Source organism: Ictidomys tridecemlineatus, chromosome 15 (assembly GCF_052094955.1).
Source record: "Ictidomys tridecemlineatus isolate mIctTri1 chromosome 15, mIctTri1.hap1, whole genome shotgun sequence".
NCBI classification, from domain to species: domain Eukaryota; kingdom Metazoa; phylum Chordata; class Mammalia; order Rodentia; family Sciuridae; genus Ictidomys; species Ictidomys tridecemlineatus.
Genome location: NC_135491.1, coordinates 54,664,525 through 54,687,046, shown reverse-complemented (window position 1 = coordinate 54,687,046; position 22,522 = coordinate 54,664,525). Strand labels below are relative to the sequence as shown.

At 44.8% G+C, this 22,522-nt stretch overlaps 1 protein-coding gene and 1 long non-coding RNA gene across 2 annotated transcripts in view; one reads left to right on the top strand and one right to left on the bottom strand.

The window, feature by feature from the left end:
* Window positions 1–22,522, top strand: part of Cdyl2 (chromodomain Y like 2) — a 164,373-nt gene that overhangs the window by 85,575 nt on the left and 56,276 nt on the right. The window lies entirely within an intron of this gene.
* On the bottom strand, window positions 8,748–22,073 carry LOC144370923 (uncharacterized). The gene is made up of 2 exons (XR_013431022.1): window positions 21,884–22,073; window positions 8,748–8,971 (listed from the first exon to the last, which is right to left on the bottom strand). It is a non-coding gene; the product is annotated as an uncharacterized LOC144370923 (long non-coding RNA).

Genomic DNA, 22,522 nt, shown 5'->3' with positions numbered 1-22,522 from the left:
TTGGGGATTCAAGATGCAGACTTAACACGGCCCATGGGATCGAGGGGGTCGGGGTGTTCTGCGCTCCCATGGAAGTGCCCTGCTTCCTGTTGGCCATCTGGTGTGTGCAGGAAGTCATCCTCCTGGGCACAGACAGCCTTGCGTCAAACCAGCCCCAAGCCTGGTTTCACCCGTCCACACAGCCCGCAGGCACGTCCAGGTTGCCACTCAACAAAACCTCCGCTTTGTTGGTGTGTTTCGCCCTGCGTGTTTACGTGTTGCAAGGGGCTATTGTTTCCATATTTACAGCAAGCTGCAGGGCTGCAAATTAGTTTTAGTGACAGACTGAAGATAACCAGCTGTAGTTCAGGCTTCAGATTTGTACTGTTACAAAAATATGTATTCATGAAACTAAAATTTCAAATTACTTCCCTTCACATCTCAAAATAAATAGTGTGCTGGGTGTATGATATGCAGTGAAGAACTATTTCTGATTTTTAGCAAACCCCCAAATTAGCATATTCAAAACCCTTCTTGGTGACTTAGCTTTTCACAAAATTTAAAACACAGATGTGTGTGTGTGTCCCTGTGTGTGTAAGAGTATTGTTAAGGAATTTTTCTAAGATGTAGAATAAGTCACCCTCAATCCTATCCTATTAATACAACTGATGCCGTTGTTGTCTTTGTTGTCTTACCATTAATCGGTTTACATACTTTTTATTTCGTGTATACTTATACCTACCTAAGTCATAGTCACTCTTTAGTTACACAGTCCTTGTAATTATGCTTGGTAGCTTCACACACACACACACACACAAGCCCATGTACGTACAGGTTACTGTCACGTGGGCATCTTGAGGTATATATATTTCCTCTTCCTTGTTGGATGAGGGTATGTTTCCAAGAAGGGGATAACTTGGGCCAAAGATGTGGGCCTGACTTGGTGCCTGTTGCCATACAACCTCTGGGAGGGTTATGCCCGTTTACAGTGCTGTGTGTTTCCTTTAGAAACAGAATAAGCTGTGGATGGACATTTACACACAAACAAATTCTATTAAAAACAGTTGGTTCTGCTGCTGTGTGACTTGGGTATTCCTAAAAATCACCGTGTGTGTCCAGAGTCATGCAACAAAAGTCACAAGGTTTACAGGAAAAGTAGGGGTGGAGTATAGCACTCAAAAATGTCTTTAGTGGCACAGTAAATGAAGAAAGCAGCATGTTTTTGCATATGTTAAATGGGTAAGAAATCCATAAATACTACAACAGAAGTGGCACTTGACCTTGAAGAAGTCTGAGAGCTGGCCTGTGGATTTGGGTGTAGAAAGGGCTGCAGCTGTGAGTTTGTGTGAGCTAGGGCAGCTGTAGAGTGATGGACGTGTGCGTGTGTGCATTTGTATGCATTTTGTGTGCTCTGACATGGCTTAAGTTGACTGGTCGGGGCTTTCTGCATTACCTGTTATTTCTCATGAACAAAATCATGCAAAAGCAAATGTAAAACTTGCAAGATGCTCAAATTGTTGCCTAACATATCAATGGTGTTGGAACAAATTTGTGTTTTCAAAACAAGTTAAAGTGGTACTGACTGTTCTTTTCTCTTTTTATTTCTCTTGTTTGATTGGCACCTTACGCTTCTATCCAATTTGCAAATGGGCCGTGTTGCCAGAAGAATGTTTTTATCTTTATATTTAAACACAGGAATGTAGATAGGTAATTGCCCCATTTTGCTTTGTAATAGACTATTTTTGTATTTTAAGATATTTTTACAAGGGTTGCATCAACTTTATTTTATAGTAAAGATTCCATTGCTACCAGATTTCTGCCTGTTCTGTCTTCCTGCTTTGAAACTGAAAACAACTTGAACCACAAAATGAGCTCATAGGACCTTTTATTTGTGAGTTTAAAAAAGTCTGTGTCTTTTATATATCTATCTATCTATTTATTTATTTATTTATAAAAGTCAGGCTGACTGACAGCTAAAGTGCATGGATTGCCTGTTGGGTACAGCGATGCCCTGTGTGCTCAGTCGGGAGGACTGAGTTGAGTCTCCTTGATGGAAACCTGTCTGAGCCCCTGGCCCTAATGGTGATGCACTAGATAATGGAGAGGAATCTCCAGTTCCTATTGGGAAGTGCGAACTCCCTCCTTTCCTGGTGTCCTAGTCCTGGACATTCCCATTGACTCAGTAGCCTCCACTTGGTTCCCCTGGAGCGCTTCTGTCCACGTGAGGCCATCCTGCCTCCCTTTCTGGATCATCCTGTGGGGATGGAGCCTCAGTCACTGGCACCTGCTGGAGAGAAAACAATTGTGGTTGAAGAGGTGTCAAGGGTCTCTTCCTGGAATTCAGCCATAAATATTGACGAGACACTTGTGTCTTCAGAGGACATCCCCCTTGAAGCACCAGCCCTTGACCTGTGCCAGGATCCAGAAAAGCTGTGTTCCCACAGCGTTCTGGGGCTGCCTCTCTGCACCCTGGATTTGGTCATTCTGTTACAAACAAACTTTTTGCACACAAACGAATTCTATTAAAAACTAGAAAGGGATGATGAGTTCAGCCTCAGGCCTGCACACTCCAGATGACGCGGCCAAATCATTTGGAATGGGGTAAGCTGACCCAGAGAAGATTCTTGTTCTGGCTTATTTGATGCTGCTACTGCAGCTGAGGGCATTTAGAGTCGTAGAATCAGAAGGAGCTTCCAGAAGGAAGGATTGAGGAAGGATCAGCTTGTCTAAGATCTTTCACATTTATTTTTATCTAAAAATGTTCTTTTTAGCATCAAATGCAACACAAGATGGAACTTTGGCTGTCCCCAATCTGTGATAGGTGGTTATAGGTAAAGAGAATTGGACGCAGGGAATTCATGGGTCCCCACTGCTCCAAGTTGACATCCTGAAAGGCCTCCATTGATTCGTAGGACTTCCCAAAACTTGGGTGGAAAACCTCTGCTTTGCAGGGAGACATGACTATAGTCTGTTTTGCCTGAGCTTCTTGGCCAGGTTCTTGAAGAGCCAGGTCTTCCAGTACCTACCCTGTTCTCCATGAAACAGAGACCGGCCTCTCTTCTGCCTCACTCAGAGGATGATTTCTTTTCTTTTTTTGTTTTGTTTTGGTCCCAGGGATTGAGCCCAGGGGCACTTAACCACTGAGCCACATCCCCAGCCCTATTTTGTATTTTATTTAGAGACAGGGTCTCACTGAGTTGCTTAGTGCCTCACTTTTGCTGAGGCTGGCGTTGAAGTCATGATCCTCCTGCTTCAGCCTCCTGGGCTGCTGCGATTATGGATGTATGCCACGGCGCCTGGCTCTGATGAAGCTTTCTGAGGGCCCAGGTCGGCTTGTGGAGCAGGCAGGCCGCAGCTCAGACCTGCTGCTCCTCCACCCCCGTCTCTCCTTGTCATCGTCCCTGTTTCCGATGCTCCCTGCATCCTCGTTCTTCTCCATGTTTTCTGTAATCTGTTTGGCGTTTTTTGTAAGTGTTCCCCCGTCTGCTTTTGTACAGAAGGAGGGGATGGCTTCCTCTGGGTTGTCCCTGGAGTCTAGCGTGGTAATTCAGTGGTGGCTCATTGTTGCCAGGCCTAGGAGTGAGTTCTTTCCGGATGCCATCTCATCTGGTCCCTGCAGTGTGCAACAATGTGATCATTATCCCCAGGCCTCAGACAGGAGAGCAGGGCTCACAGAGGCCAGGAGGGCTTGGTGGGCCACATGAGGGGAGGAGCCTGGATTCAGCCTTGGCTCTGTCTTGTTGCTGCCCTTGACCACCAGCTTGGATCCAGCTTTGCCTTTGTCTCTGAGCTCAGGCTCTGCTGAGTGTTGGAGGGAAACATTTTCATACATCTTTAGATGTTCTTGGGAGGCTCATGGACCTGCAGCTAAGGGGCGACTGTTGGATATAATTGATTTGTACTTCTTGAAACACTGTACAGAATTTTAAATCTTTTGATATAGATATTTGGTCACTTGTTGGCTTGCTGGCTGGAGTTCATGTCTTATCCTGAAGGAAAGTTGGAGGAAGGAGAGGAGTGAGCACTTTGCCATGAGTCTCACTGGATGCAGGGTTCCATGAGAATGTGGACCGTGGGTACGGGGTTTGGACTCTACCCTCCAGTGCCTAACATATAGTGTCCAGCATAGAGCAGGCACTCAATATATGCTTCCAACCCCAGTAAATGAACAAAGAGATAACTTGAAGGAAGATTTCACAATGTTTGTGGTTGAAAACTGGAGACATCATAATGCCCCCAGGCCAAATCTGGCCCACCCTGTTTTTATAAATAAGGTTTCATTGGAACGCAGCCACCACCATTTGTTTGCTTATTGTCCGTGGCTGTGTTTGCACTCCAGGGGCGCAGTTGAGCTGTGGCGGTAGAGACTGTGAGACCTGCAGGGCCGACCGACATAGTTACCATCTGGGCCTCCACAGAGGGTATTTGCTGACCCCTGAATTATAATAAGTCGGCTGTACTGAAGGGAACAGGGAAAATATTCACGATACACACTGAGCCCTGCAAATGCCCCGAGCAGGACAGACTCTGCCAAGGAGACGTGCCTGTGCCCCCTCATTGTGCCTTAGAGAGCTGGGATGCAACCTCTGGAATTCTCCAGAAAACAGATGGGTTCCTAGGAGGATGCAGCGGGCTGACTTAGAGGACTCGGTGAGTGGTGACATCAGAACTCTTGTAATGTCTTATTGCATTATCGCAAACTGCCCCTGGTTTTCAGACGTGCCTTCTTCCCTATCACCAGCTGTCAGGGATGGTCCTGCCTAGGGTGACCACCAAGGTAGGAGTGGACAGAAAGGAGCATGTTAGAGGCCATTCTACCAGAGTTAAACGATTGCCTCCTGCTGTCCAGGAGGACTGTGCTCCCTCCTGACCCTGGTGTGTGTGCTTACAGAAGTCCTAAAGGGGGCACCTAGGGCTGTTGGGCTCAGGGGGAGCTGGGATATGAGGATGGTGAGCTTGGCGGGCCTGGACCAGGGGACTTCCAGCTCCCGCCTCTGCCAGCTCTATCCCCTGCAGCCCTGATGTCTTGCCCTGGAGTGGTGAGGAGCTGCCCACAGAGTCCATCTGCCTTGGTCTCCCTCCCCTCCCCTCAGCCCTCAGCCTCCCTCAGTGATGGCACTCCCCGGCTCACTCTGTCCCCTCTGGCCGGAACTGTCTTCTCCTGGGCCCCTCCCGGCTCTCTTCTGGTCAGCGGTGGCTCCTCCTTCCACCCCCAGCAGGAGAGCCGCTTCCTCAGGGGAGCCTCTGGGGTCGGCTGCCTGAGCTGTCGGGTCCGAGCCCTATCTAGTGGGATTCTGCGTGGATTGGCGCAGTGACTGCCGAGTGTCTGTCTGTCCCACTGGCCTGCGGGCTCCCTGACAGGAAGGACCACGTGGCCCCTATTCCCCGCTGCCCCTTTGGCGTCTGCACAGTGCCTGGCATGTGACAGGTACTCGGAGCCTTCTACTGAAGCAATGAATGAACTGCGTGTTCCGTGCCCCTTCTGAGAGGGCAGCTGTGGCTTCCTGGGTGTTAGATGGAAAATAATAGTAATGATGTACTGAGGCCTCCCTGTGTAAGTCAGTCACTGAGTGCCTCCCGGTGTAAGTTAGTCACTGAGCTTTTGGGTTGATGGGGCTGATGAGGGTGGGTGTCCCGATGATGAGCAGCGTGTGCCTGGGAGAGGGAGGCGCGAGGGGAGGGAGTGACCTGCTGGTGGTCCATTTGACTGACCTGCTGGGACAGACATCTTGCCCATCTCAGGTGTTGGAGATTGCAGGCCGCCTCCCTGGCCCAGTCTTCCTGGCCACCTGCACATTCTGCTCTCATCGAAGCTCAAAATGTTGCCCGTGTGAGCCGTGGCGTTGGGTGTGAGGTGTGGCAGGGCACATGGAGATGTGCAGCTTGGCAAGAGGAGGCGGAGAGGCCCCTGGCTGACCTGGACGAAGGTGTGAGCCACACGGTTCCACAGGGGGCTCTGGCCACTCGAGGACAGGTGTGGTTTTGGAAGAGGGTGGGCAGCAGGAGCAGGACCCTGAGGTAAGGTCCCAGGAGCAGGTGAGACACCAGGGAGCCTCTACCCGGGGCTCCAGGAGCTGGCCACGTAGGAGACTGGCCATCGGGTTTCCGTCCTGGGAGAAGGGCTCGTGCTCGCCCCGTCCTTGAGCCAGTGTCGTACAGGGTCGCCAGAGTGCAGGAGGAGGTCCCTGTGGCTGAGCATGCACAGCGTGGCGGGAGCCTGACGCAGGGAAGCCTGACGGCTGTCCTGGGCACCAGGTCTGGTCCAGGGAATCTGGGGAAATCTGGGGAGCAGTGAGGAGCTTGGGGGCTGTTGTGTCAGCTGTGTGACAAGCCCCAAGGTTCAAGTTCAGTCCGAGCCTCCACCGCCCAGGGGGCCACAGTCTGGTTGAGACAAACCCACCTTTAAAACATGGTGGTGTCTGCCTAGGTCACCTATGAACAAAATGAGTATAAAGAAGATAATGAAGCTTAGTGCTCCTCTCTGGAGATAACCCTCCTATCAACTTCCTTGCTTCATTTTTCCCCCCAGGGTGTGTGTGTGTGTGTGTATGTGTGTGTGTGTGTGTGTGTGTGTGTGTGTGTGTGTGTGTGTGTATGTGTGTGTGAGATAAGTGGTTGAGATAATTCTGTAAGTTTCTATATTCCTAACATTCCCTTCTTTTAGTTTAGGGTGTATGTATTCAATATGATTCAGCCAATTCTGGGGAAACCCTCTGTACCGTGGTGTGTCAGTGATACACTTGGTGGCTTAAGACAACATCCAGTGACTTCTCTTGGCTCTGTGGGCTGCTGAACCATTTTCTGTGGGTTTGATCTAGGCTCATTCCTGCCGGTGAGGGACGGTCCAGGGTGGCCTTACCCACATTCAGCATGCAGTGCAGGTAGCTGGCTGGGCACTTGGTGTCCTCTTGTTCTCCTGTTTGCTGGTCTGGTTCCCTAGTTCCCTTAGAGGGTGGTCTCTGGGCTACAAGCCAGAGAGAGGAAACGGCTGGGGAGCCCCTGCAGGTCCAGCTCCTAAAGCTGCCCACAGTCTCTTGTGCCACATGCTGTAGTGCAGGGACTGGATGGGAAGGGCAGCCAGGTGGGCGCCCTGGGCCACAGACACCCAGAGGTGAGTCACTAAAACAGCCTAGGTTCCCCGAAACAGTGGAAGTAGTTTTCACTCTGTACTCCACTCCCACCTCATTAAGCCCATTCCTAGGAATATTTAGAGCATATGTGTTTCCTTTTAATCTGTTGCAGATGTAGATTTTAATCTGCTTCCTTGTAAAGCTTCAATAAATATGCATGATCCTTTACCACTCCTCGGAGAGACATTGCCAAGTCCAAGGGCATAGGCAGCTTAAGCCTCTCCATACGCAGAGTGGGATTCTTCTCCTGAAAGTGGTGGCACTGCTCAGTGGTCCACCAGGACCACGCCCTGGTCAGCATGAAGCGCTACTGATTTTCAAGACACCTTTGTCAGTTTAGTGAATAAAAGCCAGACCCTCGTTCTCGCTCTTGAGTGCTTTCCTGATCCTCCGCGCCTCTTGTGTGTGAAGCAGCCATCCATGTACTGTGTGTGTGGACGATCCCCCGCGTATCCTCTGCCCCTCTGCAGCCTTTTCTTTAATGATACTCCCGAGGTCTTCATGTTTCTGGACCCCCCCCCCCCATTTTGTGACTCTTTTTATCAGCATTTTCCTTCTGAATAAAAAGTCTTTTAAACATAGGCTTTCAGTTAAGAACGAGATAGCTCTCTGTTTTCTTTCAGGTTGTCACAGTTGTGTGTTTTGGTGTGTGTGTGTGTTTAGGCTTACTAACTTTTGAAACTACCTGGAGTTAATTTCTTGAAAAAACCAACTCTGTTTCCTCCACTGGGAAGTGAGGGCCTGCTTCCCGCTCGGTCCTGTTGGTGTTCCAGAGCCACTCACCCAGTAATCCTTCCATTTGGCAGGATTTTTGATGCTACTTTTTTTCAGATTATATTTCCTAATATACCCGGGGGGTGTTTCCAGGCTTTCTGTCCTGCTCAGTTGATTTATTTGTCCTGCCCTAATACTGCCCTCACAATGATGTTGGCTTTGTATTGTGTTTAATTATATAACTGTGGAAGTGCCTCTTCATTCTTCTTTTTCAAAGATCTCGTGGCTATTTTTGTTGAATTCTCCCAGAGGTACTTGAGAATCATTTTGTAAAGTTCTGAAAATGGACCCATTGGGATTTGATTGTAACTGCATTACATTTATTGATCAATTTGCTGCAAACTGACAGCTTTAATATATGAAGGCTTCCCATCCAGAAATGTGATACATGTAATTCCAGCCATTTAAGCCCTTTGAAGTAGCTCAGTAGAATTGCGGTTTATCTTCTTATAGTTTCCAATATATCTTGTGGAAAGTTAATCTTTGCAATTTAACCTTTTTGGATGCTTTGTGAAATATGCTCATTTTCCCATTATATGTTTTAACTGGTCATTTTTTATATGTCTAGAAAATTTATTCTTAAAGATATTTTTGTTGATTTAAAATGACACAGATACTATATAAATAATGTTCATTAAAAAAAGTTGAACAATACAGAAAAAGATTGAATGAAAAGCAAAGAACCTCTTAGCGCCTCTTCCTGTGTATGCTAGCCAACCTTTGCAGATTGTTAGGCAATAGCTATAGAGCATTACTAGGTTTTTATTTATCTTCATGTGCATATCTTAACTTGAACGGGATCATGCTATATAGGTCAACACAGCTCTCTCGATTTATTTAGTCATTTTACTTTGACAATGATCATCTAGAGTGCATCTTTATTTCTTTTTCTCATTAGAATTGGTTGTAAATCAGGGTCCAGAATTTGTGCAGATGTTTTTTCCCAGTGGCTTAGACAGCAAGGGTTCAGTTGTTACTCGTCCTGCCTGATGCTTGCTGGTGGGCTGTTCTGCCCACCTGATCCCACAGAGGCCCTGGCTGCTGATGGTGGCTTGAGGGTCTCAGAGGTGCAACAGGTGTGACTCCGCCTACAGGGAGAGAGAGAACAGGAAATTAAGTGTCCTGTTCAGAGCTCACAGTTGCTCTGTTCCCTGCCCACCGGCCAACCTAACATGATGTAACCCCGTGTCCCCTCTGTGTGGGGGACGGCTGTCCATCTCAGTTTGCACAGCTGTCTGTTAAGTCACTCTCTGTAAAAGCTGTGCCCGCCAACACTCCAAGGGCATCGGTCACCCTTCCCCTACATCCTTGCCAACAAAGAACGTTATTAACTTTTAGAACTTCCTCATGGTTCTATCTTTCAGACCCCTGATTATCAATGAGTTTGACCCTCTTCTTAACGTCAATTTTTATGTCTTTGAATTGCTATTTCTTTCTCTGTTTTTTTCCCCATTTTTTTTCTTTACTGATTTTAAGGTTCTGTATATTGGGGGTATTAATCCTTTGTTATAAATGTAATCACCCTGCCATTTATCACTTAACTTTGTTTTTGCTACCTTTTAGTTATTAAAAATGTAAAGTTTTGTGTAGTAAAATTTATCACTCTTTTTTTTTTTTTTTTTGCTTCAGAGACCTCCTCTTCTCCAGGTCTTTAAAAAGTATGTTAGTTTTTTAATATATTCTTTGTTCACCAAATCTTAATTTATCTAGAACTTTGCAAAGTACTTGTGACTTTTCCAAATCTTTTTTAAATTGGTTGTTTTAGTTATTTGGCTTTCCCATATAAATTTCAGCTTTGGAAATCTATGTAAAATTCTGTTGAAATTTTGATTTGTTTTATATTGACTTTATATTAAATACCAATTTGGGGAGAAATGGCATCTTAATAATATCACGTCTTCTGATCCATGAACATGGTATATCTCAATTTTTTTATGTTTTATTTATTTCATTGGTGTTTTATGATTTTTAGCATATTGATCTGTACTTTTTTGTTAGACTTATACCAATTTCACTTTTGGGGTGTTTTTATTAATGGTACTTTTAAAACAAATACTGAATTCTGGTTGTTCACTTTTATCACATAAATGCAATTACTTTTCTTGTACATTGTACATTTTATTACCTGATTATAAATACCAGGATGAATTCTTTTGATCAGGTAACTATTTTCAACTCCTTTTAAAGTCAATGTGCTTTTTTGTTATTTTACTCATTCTTTATTGATTCTTTTTGGTTATAGATATCCTTGGAATTAATTTTGACATGATTATAAAATCATGAAATATAATTTGTTCTAATTCAGTCCCTAGTACTTTCCCTTTCTCTTCCCTCCCTCTGTTTCCTTCCCTTCATTCTATTGAAATTTCTTCCATCTACCTGTAGCATTTTTAAAAATTTGTGTCTTGTGGATATTCATAATCGTGAGATTTACTATGGTATGTTCATTAGATACATAGGAAAGTTAGGTCAGACTCATTTCCTGTTCTTTCCTAATTCCATTCCTCCTCTCTCCCTCTCAATCCATTTTGTCTATTTCACTGTTCTTTATTATATTTTGATGGATCCTCCCCCTCTCCCCTTCTCTCTACTTCCTTATTTTGGACAAGCTTCCATGTATTAGCGAAAATAGTTGACCTTTCACTTTTTGAGTATGGCTTATTTACTTATTATATTTTGCATAATAGTCTCCAGTTTCGTTCATTTACTAGCAAATGGCATAGTTTCTTTCTTTTCTAGGGCTTAGTAATATTCCGTTGTGTATATATACACAACATTTTCTTTATCCATTCATCTGTTGGAGGGCACCTAGGTTGGTTTCATAATTTGACTATTATGAATTGTGCTGTTATTGATATGAATGTAGCCCCAGTATGCTGATTTTAGATCTTTTGGGTATATCCCAAGGAGTGGGATACCTGGGTCATATGGTGGTTTCATTCCTAGTTTTTTTAAATACCTTTATTTCATTTATTTTTATGTGGTGCTGGGGATTGAACCCAGGGCTGTGCGCGGGCTAGGTGAGCACTCTACCGCTGAGCTACAACCCCAGCCCCTCATTCCTGTTTTGTTTTGTTTTTTTGAGGAGTCTCTATATTGCTTTCCAGAGTATCTGCACTGTTTTGCAGTCCTACCAACAATGCACCTTTCCCCTCACATCTTGCCAACACGTATTATTTCTATTCTAGATGACTGACGTTCTTACTGGAGTGAGATGAAACCTTAGTGTAGTTTTGATTTGCATTTCCCTGATCGCTAGAGACATTGAACATATTTTCATGTGGGTTGGCCGTTTGTGTTTCTTCTTTAGAGAACCTTCTGTTTAGTTCTTTTGTCCATTTATTAATTGCGATTACTTTTATATATTGACTTTATGTCTTGTGGTTTTACTGAACTCAAATTCTAAGAGATTGTGTGTGTGTGTGTGTGTGTGTGTGTGTGTGTGTGTGTGTGTGTGTGTGAAGCTCACTGCGTTCATTACGTAGGCAATTTTGTCATCTGTAGTGGAGGCCGTTTTCTGACTTCCACTTAAATTTCCATACCCTTAGTTTATTTTCCTTGCTTATTGCTCTGGGTAGGACCGCCAGGACGGTGTTGAACTGGAGGGTGAGAAGGGCACCCTTACCTTTCCCCAGTCTTGGAAGGAAAGTCTTCCACTGTTGAGTGTGTTGTTGCTGTGGGTTCTTATGTAGATAGAGGTTCTTTACCCATTAAAGGAGTCTCCCCTGGTCCTAGTTTGCTGAGAGTTTTAGTTTATGAAAAATGTTTGTCAGATTATATTCAGATACTTTTTGTGTGAATCTTTTGAGGTGATCATATGGATTTCCTTTTTAATCTGTTAATGTGGTGAATTACACTGATTTTCAAATTTTGACAGTCCTACTCTCAGAATAAATTCCCTAGTTGTGTTACAGTACCTTTTATATGTTTCAGAATTGACTGGCTGTTATTTTGTTGAGGATTTTTGAATTGTCATAGCAGTCTGTAGTATTTTTTTAAATGTCTTTGTCTACTTTGGCATCAGGATAATACTGGCTTAGTAAAATGAATTGAGAAGCATTATTTTCTCTTCTGTTTTCTGGAAGACACTGTATATAATTGGTATTGTTTCTTCCCTGAATATTTAGTAGAATTGAGCAGTGAAATCATATGGGCCTATAATTTGCTTTATTGCAAGGTATATAGCCATGAATTTGATACAAAAATTAAATATAGGGTTATTCAGGTCACTGGTGTCTTCTAGAATGAGTTCAGGTAGTTTGTGTCTTTCACATCATTGGTCCATTTCATCTCAGCTGTTAGATTTATATCTGTTGCTAATCATTTTTATGTGTAGAGCCTGTATTTCTGTCCATTCTTTTATTTCCATCCTTTGTTGTTTGTGGTTTTACTGGTTATCTTTTGAAGTCTAGCTAGAGGTTTGTCAATTTTATTATTATTTTCAAAGAACTAGTTTTTTGTTTCATTGTTTTACTATTTTCAATTTTACTTATTTCTCTTCATAAAGAAATTATAAAAATTTTCTGTGTTCTGCTTGCTTTGGAATTAATTTGCTCTTCTTTTAAAATTTGTTAATATGGAAACTTAGATTATTTATCTTAGAACTTTCTTTTTTCTTATATAATCATACAGTGGTATAAATTTGCCTCTGAATACTGTATGCCCACACATTTTGATATTTTGTGTTTTTATTTTAATTTATTCCAAGATATCTAAAAATTTCCCCCGAGACTACTTTGATCCCTGGGTTATTGAGGAGTGTGTGGTCTAATTTCCAAATATTTGTAGTGGATTGACAGACATTTTTTACCTTTGCTATGTTTGATTCTGCTTTGGTCTGAGAGCCTATTTTGAATGACTTTTAGTATTTTTAATTTAGTAAGTTTGATGTCCAGGACATGGTAAGTGATCCCTATTCCTTTGAAGGGGATGTGCTGCTAGAAGACATGATATTGCAGTTCATTTCATTTGTGGTTTGTTTTGTTCATATAAAATACAAACAAATCCTGTGTCTCCTTCAGTAGGATTTACCTGAAATTGACCTAGTTTTTTTTTGCTTTGCCCCAAGAATCTTTTTTGTTGTTGTTGTTGTTCCATACTGTTTTGATGCCCTTCTCAGTCCTTTTCTGTGTATTTTAATACATTTTCTTAGTGTTGTCATGGGGTTTGACATTAGCATTCTAGGGTTGTAATGATTTCGTTTGCATTGCTACCAGCTGAGCTTAACAGTGTACAAAAACTCGGCAACTCTCTCCGTTTATATCCCTGTTATCACATGTTGAGTCTTTATGTACTTCATGCCCATTCACATAGATTTAGAACTAGTGCTTTGTGTTTTAAATCATATAGCAAACCCAAAGATAAGTTATAAACCAAAACCATAATAATATGGCTTTTGTATTTACTGGATTTTATGTTTGTTTTTTGTCAAAGTTCTTTATATCTTTATATGGTTTAGTTATTGTCTAACGAAGTATCTTTCCATTTCAGCCTCAATGACTCCCTTTACCATTTCTTATAGAACAAGTCGACCAGTAGCCCATTCCTTCAGTTTTTGTTTACGAGTATGTAATAACTGATTCTTTTTTTAAAAAAGATAATTTTTCTAGATATAGACTTTGATTGACAGTTGTTCATCATCACTTTAAATATGCCATTCCATTCACTTCTGGCCTCAGTGGGTTCTGATGAGAAAATAGCTGTCGATCTTATTGAGGATCCTTTGTATATAATGGGTTGTTTGTCTCTTAACCACTTTTAGAATTCGGTCTTCTTACAGTTAGTTATATTGTACCTCCATGTAGCTGTGCTTCAGATTGTCCTACTTGAAATTTGTTGGGCTTTTTGGGTATATAGTTGTGTTTTTCATCAAATTTGAAAGTTTTTGGCAATTGTGTTCTTTGTCTTTCTGTTCCTTTCTCTTTCTCCTCTTCTTCTGGACTCTCGTTGTATGTGTGTTGGTTACTTGGTGATGCCCTATTCGTCTTTTAGGTCTGTTCATTTTTCCTCATATTTTTTTCCTTTTTGCTTCTCATACTGGATGATTTGAACTGAAGAAGCTTTAAGTATGCTGATTCTTTCCTTTGCTTGTTCAAATCGTTTTTTTTTAAACCTTCTTGTATTCTTCCAATTAAGGTATTGTGCTTTCCAGCTCAGAATTTCTATTTGGTTTCTCTTAATGTTTCCTGTTGCTTTAATTTTTCTGTTTGTTGAGACATTTCCCTGCTGGTTCCCTTTAATTCTGTGTTTGTGGATTATTTTGGCTTTTTGAACATTTTGAAGTCAGTTTATTTGAAGCTCTTGTCCAGTGAGTCCAATATCTTTGCTCTCCCAGGGACAGTTTCTATTAATTTTCTCTATGAATGAGAAATTTTCTTGTTTCTTTGTATGTTTTACCATTTTTCTGGGTTTTTCTGCTGTGTAGTTACTTTCTTTTTCTTTTTATTTTTTACTTTTCTTACAATAGTCACATATGAGAGGGGAATTAAGCCGTCCCTCCTAATGGGTGTGGTATCGTGTGTCCATTTCTGGTGAAAACACCACAGTGATTAAATATGCCAGAGGAGGTGTTCTGAGGCTCTTATGTGTCCTGCTCCTCTCTGGAGTCTTACCCACTAGTTTTAGCGTCCATCTATGGACCTTTCCTTGCAGTTCTTACTGTAGTCTTCTAATGGTGATTTTCCTATTTCCTCTGTTATTATTATTTTTTTTCACTTATTGTTTGGGATTATTTTGAAAGGAATATTGTCTTTTTCTGCTATTTGTTCATTAACCAGGTCAGCAAACTTTTTCTGTAATGGGACAGTGAATAGTTTTTACTCTGCGAGCTCTGTAGACTGTCACAACAATCCAGTCGTACTGTTGGGCGTGAGGACAGTCACGCTCGTTACATGAAGGAAGGCACTTGCCTGTGTTCCAGGAAAGCTTCATTTCCAAAAACAGGCATCGGGCCACGGGCCATCGTTTGCCGACTCCCGATTCATTAATCCATTTATTTTGTCTGTCAGATGTGTGTATATTCATTTTATTTTGGGGTCTTAATGCAGCACGTGTCTTTATTTTGTTATTGAAATTGTTCCAGCTTTGGCCACTGGGAACTCTCTCAGTTGGCCCCTTTGCTGTTCCTCCGCCATCATGAGCTCTCTCTCTCTCTCTCTCTCTCTCTCTCTCTCTCTCTCTCTCTCTCTCTCTCTCTCTCTCTTCTTTCTTTCTTTCTTTCTTCGCTTTCTGGCACTGTTAGGGCCTCTGGGCTCATCTTGTACATGTCCTGCCCACACCTGGAATCGGGTGTTCCTTTAGAGATCCCTGGTTCCTTTTTTGGGGAATGAAAACTTAGAAACCCAGGTCTGGGTGCTGAATGCGAGCATTGCTCCTGGGCCCTCTCCTGGGCAGGTGCAGGCGGTGTGGGGAGTGCATGCCAACCCACGTGTACGTGGAACTCTGTTTCTGTGCTTAGATAGAGTGTGCTGCAGGTGGAAGCAGCATGCGTGCACCCTAATGTCTCTGGCTCTGGTTGGTGTCTAGGTTCCTTCTTGTCTCCCCTTCAGCTTACTTGGAACGTACTCTTCATGGAGAGAGATCCTGGCCCCGGTTACCTACAATTTATTTACTTATTTGCTCAAATCCAGCATATGTAAGGTCCTGTCTTTATTTTTTGTGCTGCTATGAGAAACACATGTTCTAGGAGTCAGGTGTTTGAGAGCAGTTCCTTTTGTCTGTGCCTTTATTTTATCAGGTAAAGTGCTGTTTCCTGCTCTGCTTGGGTTGCTCCTTTCCCCATCCCTCATTCAGATTGCATCTTAGGGGGCTGGGATTGGGGCTTGGCGGTAGAGTGCTTGCGCAGCACGTGTGAGGCCCTGGGTTCGATCCTCAGCACCACGTAAAAATGAATAAAATAGATATTGTGTCCAACTACAACTAAAAAATAAATATTAAAAAATGGCTTTCATAGGTTCAGCTGCACAGGGTGAATATGTATCTATATCCCAGATGCCTGACTCACAGATTGCATCCTAGGTTTTGGACACAGTGAGATTCAGTGGTCACAGGACACATTCCCTCCCCCGTCCCTAGAGGGACCCTAACATCCAGGCTGATTTTTCAATGCCTACAGGAAAGGTCATTTGTGTGTGATGTGTGGTGTGTGTCACTGTGGGTTTTAACAAATGCGCAGACTGTGTGTCCACCACCACAGCCCCGCAATGGATGTCATCACGCAGCTGGTTTGTCCTCCCCCGCTCCTGCCTGGCCCTGGTACTCACTGACCTGCCCTTCATCCCTCTTGATTTTCCATTTCCAGAGTACCACACAAACGGTCCTCAGATGTGCGAGGGCTTTGGGGTCTATCTTCTTTCCTTTTGCAAAGTGAATGTAAGATTCGTTTATGTCGCTGTGCAAGTTGGTAGCACAATCGCAGGACGGACACCGATTTATCTGTTCGCTCAGTGAAGGATGTCTGTTATTTTCAGTTTGGGGCAATTAAGAAGAAAACCACCGTAAGCATTCAGGTGCAGCTTTTGATTTTTAGTAAATAGCACATTTGGTCTTATTTCTGCTTTCATGATTTAGTTCTCTTTGGCTTTTATGCTTTAATACTGTTTCATTTTTAGAATGTCTCTTGCAATAAAGGATCTTACTTCCATCCTCTTATTTGATTTGGAGTGTTTATTTTCTCTTTTCATTTCTGTGGTTTCATGTGTGTTTTCCAAACGACTTTATTGGGGCAAATTTACCTACAAAAAACTTATGCATTTGAAGTATAAAGGTGACTTTTTCTCTTTTTAAAAAAATTTATTGATTCTATTGAGTTATATATGACAGTAGAATCCAGTTTGATACAATTATACAAGCATGGAATGTATCGTATTCTAATTAGGACCCCATACTTATGGCTATACACAATGGATGGTGAGAGTCACTGGGGTGTATTCATATATGTACATGGGAAGTTATGTCAGGTTCATTCCACTGCCTTTCCTTTTCCTAAACCCACTCTCCTTTCATTCGCTTTGCCCAATCTACTAAACTTCTGTTCTTCTCCTCACTCACCCTGATCAGAGAAAACATTCAGCCTTTGGCTTTTTAGGACTGGCTTACTTTACTTAGCATGATCGTCTCCAGATCCGTCCATTTGCTGGTAAAAATCATAAATTCATTCTCCTTATGGCTGAGTAATATTCCATTGTGGATACATACCGCGATTTCTTTATCCATTCATCTGCTGAAGCTATTGTGAATTGAGCTGCTGTCAACTTTGATGTGCAGGAGAGGTGACATTTGACACCTCTCCCCACTCTGGTCAAATCAGAGAACATTTCTGCTTCCCCAGAGTTGTCTCGGGCTCCTGCAGGCACTTGCTGGAGCCTGCCCATCACTGCTGCTCTGACTCAGGTCCCCGGGATGGGCTCTGCAGGGCATGTGGCCTGTGGGGTTTGGCCCTTGATTCCACGCGCTGCCGGAGGGCGCCTTTCAAGCTGTGCGCATCAGGGGTCGCTGTGCCTCACCACAGTTCACCTGCTGGAATGCCTGTGTTTTCCCAGTGTCTGTTCAGCGTTTTTATGCAGCACATGATTCCTTATGATATTTCTCCACCTATCTTCCTTTCACAATATGCACAATACACAGACATGCTCCTCTGTGAAGACATGCTCAGCTCACAGTCAGGTTTCACTCTGCTTCAGTGGGACCACTGTCTCTACTTGTTCTCTGAGTGCGGTATCTTAAACCACTGCTTTTGCTTGCTTTCTTTTTTTTATATAAATATACATAATTCTTTAAGGATCACTTTATATTTGCGTTTGATTTTATCGTGATTACAGAATCACTTGGACTTAACTCCCAGTGTCAGTTGGTGACATCACTAGCATTCAACCTGGGGCACATCCTTATGGCACCTTCTTGAGTTCTAAGTTCAAAAAGTTTAGGTTATAATCAGTTTTTGAAGTGTATGTTTGTGTCATCTTTTTCAGAGGATAGTTTGTATTTCTGCCGCCTGTGGCATGACGAGTCTTCCCGTTCTTGTCTGAAGACACTCGAGGCTGGTAGGATTCTTGAGGTCACAGTATTTATTTCTTCATAATGTATTCCAGCATTTCATGTTCCCTGAAATTCCCCCGATTTTTGTTCTTAGCGTTTTGGTTGGAGGAGGATTTTCAGGTGATGGTGGGAATTCTTAATTTTTGAAATGGAGATGTCTCTAAGGCTAGAAATAAAGTGTGCGTGTCCCCAGCCTCGGCCTCCCCCGCTGGGCTCTCTCCCTGACCAGCAGACTCCTGGACGTGGATGTTTCCGTCACGCCTTCATCAGCGATTGCGCCCCACTTTTATTTTTCCCTCTGCGGGACTCACACTGGTTGGGTCTCTGTCACTTCTGCTCGTTCTCATCTTCTCTAATACTTTCTGCTCAACTGAAGTGCTTTTCTCCTGCTCTTTTGAAGGGCTTTTTGAACTGCTGTCCCCCCCAACTTGGTTTTCTGCCTTGATTCTGTCCTCTCCGGGTTCCACTGGGAACTGGACTCCTTTGCCTTTGCGTTTCCCCTGGGTTTTCTTGTGACATCCTTCCTTATGTAAATGAATCTTCTTTGATTTCTGTTTCCTTCTCAACTCTTGGTTTCATTCTATTTCTGCTCTCTTCTAAATACCGAGGTCACGAGGTCAGAGGTCACGGTCAGAGGTCACGTTGTCTGAGGTCAGGGCACACCTCAGTGCTCCGCACAGGTGTGCAGGTGCTTCTGTGGGGGAGACGGTCCTCGGAGGCTTTTGCTCGGATCGCGTTGGTGTGTGGTGGGAGGTTCTGTAGCTCAGTGTGTCCCGACCAGAGCAAGGCCTGTCTAGGCGTGGGGTTTCCCAGCGGAGGTCTCTGAGTGAGCATCCCTCTTGGTCGCCTCCCTCACCTGGGTGCCCCAGAGGCCTCTGGTCAGTCCCCGCCTGGAGGCCAGGTTGGTTCACCTGGTTCTGAGCCCGGCTTCCAGGTCCGGAGCAGTTCCCTAGTGTGTCTCGGCTGGGCCGAGGAGAAGGCTCCTCTGAGACGAGATCACCTAAACCAGCTTGTCTGGGGTGACCTTCTGCGGCCCGTTCCAGCTGCTTGATGGGTGCCTGTGTGCTTGCACCCGAGGAGGTTGTCCCAGGATGTTGAACGGATCCAGAAGGCAAGATCCTCGTGGATGTGGCCGTGGAGGTCTGGAGTCAGAGACAGGAGCTGCTTTTGTCCAGGGATGATGGCCACTCTGGGGTGCGGCTGGCAGACTGTGGGTGTGGACATCTTCCTTTATTTCTGTTGACCTTGCTTTGCTCTCAGAGACCAAGATGTGTACCAGGAACTTCAAGCCAAGCCCAGCTGTGGGAGAGGCTCCTCCGAGTCCAGGAAATCTGTGTCCTAGGGCTAGGGGAACGTCATGCACTGTCCTGGGTCCAGACCTGGGGAGCTGGGAAACGGAAGATGACTGGTGACAAGGGAGGGACGCCCACTGGCCTGCTGGGGACCTCTGGGGGGTCAGGCTCAGAAGGCTAATCCCAGGATGGGTAAAGGTGTCACAGGTATCCGGTGAACTAGGCAGGAGTTGAGGGGCAGACTCAGAAGCTGCAGATCCGCCGCTGGCCTCAGGTGGGGCTGCTGGCCATGTGTGGAGTGTGGCCACAGTGTGGGCTTTGGAGCCAAAGTGTGGTTTTGCTCTTAACTCTGTGATGCTCATCGGAGGTGGAGCCTGGCCACGGTCCTTAACCTTGGGGTGCCTCAGTGCATCCTCTGTAAGAAAAGAAAATGGAAGGCTGAGGAGGAGGAGGCGAGTGACCTCTGAGAGCAAAGCAAGGTCCTCAAAAATCAAGGAAGATGTCCACGCCCACAGTCTGCCAATCTCAGGGGTCAGGTCTCTCCATCTCTGAGTGTCCGACTTGGCCTCGGTTTGAACTGCTCTCAGAGGAGCCTTCCTGACCGTCCCCCCTGAGGACGCCACGTCTTCTCTGCCACTGTTCCTTCTAATCCTCTTCTCCTTCCCACCAGAGCTCTTTCTGTGTCCAGCACTGCATCTTGCTCTGTGTCCAGTCTTTCGAGGGCTGTGCACCCCACTGGGCTGCCCGAGCCCTGCTGGTCTGTGTGGGTCCTCGCTGCCCTCAGCAGCGCCTTGCATCTTGGGTATTGAAGCCATTATTTTTTTCTTGGTAAAAGGGATTGAACCCAGGGGTACTTAACCACTGAGCCACATTCCCAGCCCTTTTTATGTTTTATTTTGAGACAGGGTCTCAATAAGTTACTTAGGGCCTCGTTAAGTTGCTGAGGTTGGCTTTGAACTTGCGATCCTCCTGCCTCAGCTTTCCTTCTTCAAGGCCTGTTGCTGTGTGTTGCCGGGCCCTACCTGGTTTGATGGCTTCCCACAGGCGAGGCGTGGCTGGACATGTAGGAACTGGAGTGCTGGAGTCAGACCAACTTGGGTTCAGATCTTTTTTAACCAACTACTAGCTGTGTAATTGAGGGAAAGTCACCCACTTTCTCTGAGCCCCAGTTTCCTCACTTGTCAAATGGTTATAATGCCCAGCTAAAGCCTGGGCACAAAGATGAAAGCTGACCCCATGAAAGTGATTAACGTGGTTCCTGGGCCTTGGGCATATACTATACAATGTGATTGTCATTGTTACTATTCCTAAGGAGACGGCCACTCACCGTCACTGTGGCACTGGTAATTATTCTATCAGAATTTCCCTGCTCCCACCTGCAGAACAGAGTCTCAGTTTAGCTGGGATCACAGAAGAATAAAGGTCAGTTGAGAGCTGCCAGGACCGGGGGCCACGTCTCTGCTTTCTGCAGTGTGCAGAGTTAGGAGACAGGAGAGGCTCGGGAAGCTTCACAGGAGGAAAGGACCTCCTGGGCAGGGTCCAGTCCTTGTGGCTCAGGCCTTTGTTACCAACAGGGCAAATTACAATGCAGGTTCTACAGGAGACACTCCTGGCGAGAGGCAAAGAGGTCAGAAAACTAACACAGGGACATAAAGGAGATTGGGTCCCCAGAGGCCAGGGATCAAAGACTATGGAGGAGGGCTCGGGATGGAGCTCAGTGTGGCGCATTTGCCTATCATGTGTGAGGCCCTGGGTTCAGTCCCCAGTACTGCACACACGCGCACGTGTGCACACACACACATACACACAAGTCTGGTGGAATGTCTGGAGCCAGCTGTATTTGGAGTTTCTTGTGGGCTTTTTGGTTTTTCAGAAAAAGTAATTGGTTTTCCAAAACTGAAAATGACTTTGGTTGGTTGGAGGTTGGTTTTTCGGTTGGAGTGGTGTCTGGACACTGAGTGGAGTGTGTATGAGGGACACTGGGTGGAGTGGTTTCTTGCACCACACAGAGTGCTGTGTGGACAGACACTGGATAAAGTGAAGTTTCCCGTAATTTGTAGGGAACAAAAGTAAGTTCCCCCTCAGTGTGGCCACAGAAAGCCCTTCAGACCCTTGCTGACCCCGGCTGTGCATAGCCATCTTCTACACTCAAAGGGCATGTCCAAGTGGGTGGACTCTCTCCTCCCCAGGAGGAGTTGATTGTCGGAAGAAGTCATGTTTGCAGGGTGGGGAAGCTTTCTGTCTTCAGAGGACACCAAGGTTGTGGTCACAGAGGCTGAGCAAGATTAAGTGACCTTTACTGTGGAATGTGAAAGCGCATATTTGTCTGTTCTCCACAACCACCCTATGAAGTAGGCGTGTTACTTCCTCCTCCTGGTATGAGTCATCTGAGGCCCAAAAAGGTTTGAGACTTGCTCAAGAACACATGATAAGGCTTAACAGGGAGTTTAACCAGATAGTCTTGCTCCAGAGCCTCTGTTCTTCAACACTAAGCTCACTTTGGTAAGTGACTACCATCTATTCCTCTACCCATCCATTCATCTACCCACCTGTCTACCCACTCTTGAGCCCATTATCCATCCATCCATCCATCATCCACCTAGCCACCCTTTCATCCCACTGCCCACCCATCCATCATTCACCCCCCACCCCCTCACCCACCCACCACTGTACCCATTTGGGTGGCTGTTTGTCTGACTTGGTCCTCTGCTTCATCTGGGAAAGGAAGTCTTCCACCTCAGGAGCTGTGCACATGCTGTCACAAGCTGGAGCTCTCCATGCCAGGACATTCTTTAGCTCCCAAGAAATACCCGTGCTTGCTCTCGACACTGCAGTCCTTGGAAATGCTGCTGTCACAGGCAGGCCAGGCTCATGATTCACTTTCCTCCTCTGTCAAGCCGCAGAGGGTCTCCCCCTTACAATGTTCTCAAAATAAGCAAAACTGCAAGTTCTTCCAGAAACACTCTGAGCTTTCTGAAGCATTATTACAAAGAAATACTCAACCGACTCCATTCCTTGACCCACAGGTTGGAAGTTGAATGAATTGGGCATGATTTTACTTTTAAAAACTGTTACAGAGTTCATGTGTTACATCTAAAAATTGTGCAATAAATCTAAAACAGATGCTAACAGAGCATTTTACAAGGAGAGAAACTTTTATAGATATAGGCCAATTTAAGTGGAGATAAATCAATTAAGGAAACAATTACAGTCGTGAGAGGCAGTGCTGTGGAGAGGAAGCTCGGCCTCGCTGTTTCCATATTTATTAAGTGCAAAACAGAAAAAGCTTTTTAATTATTCTGCATAGCCTGT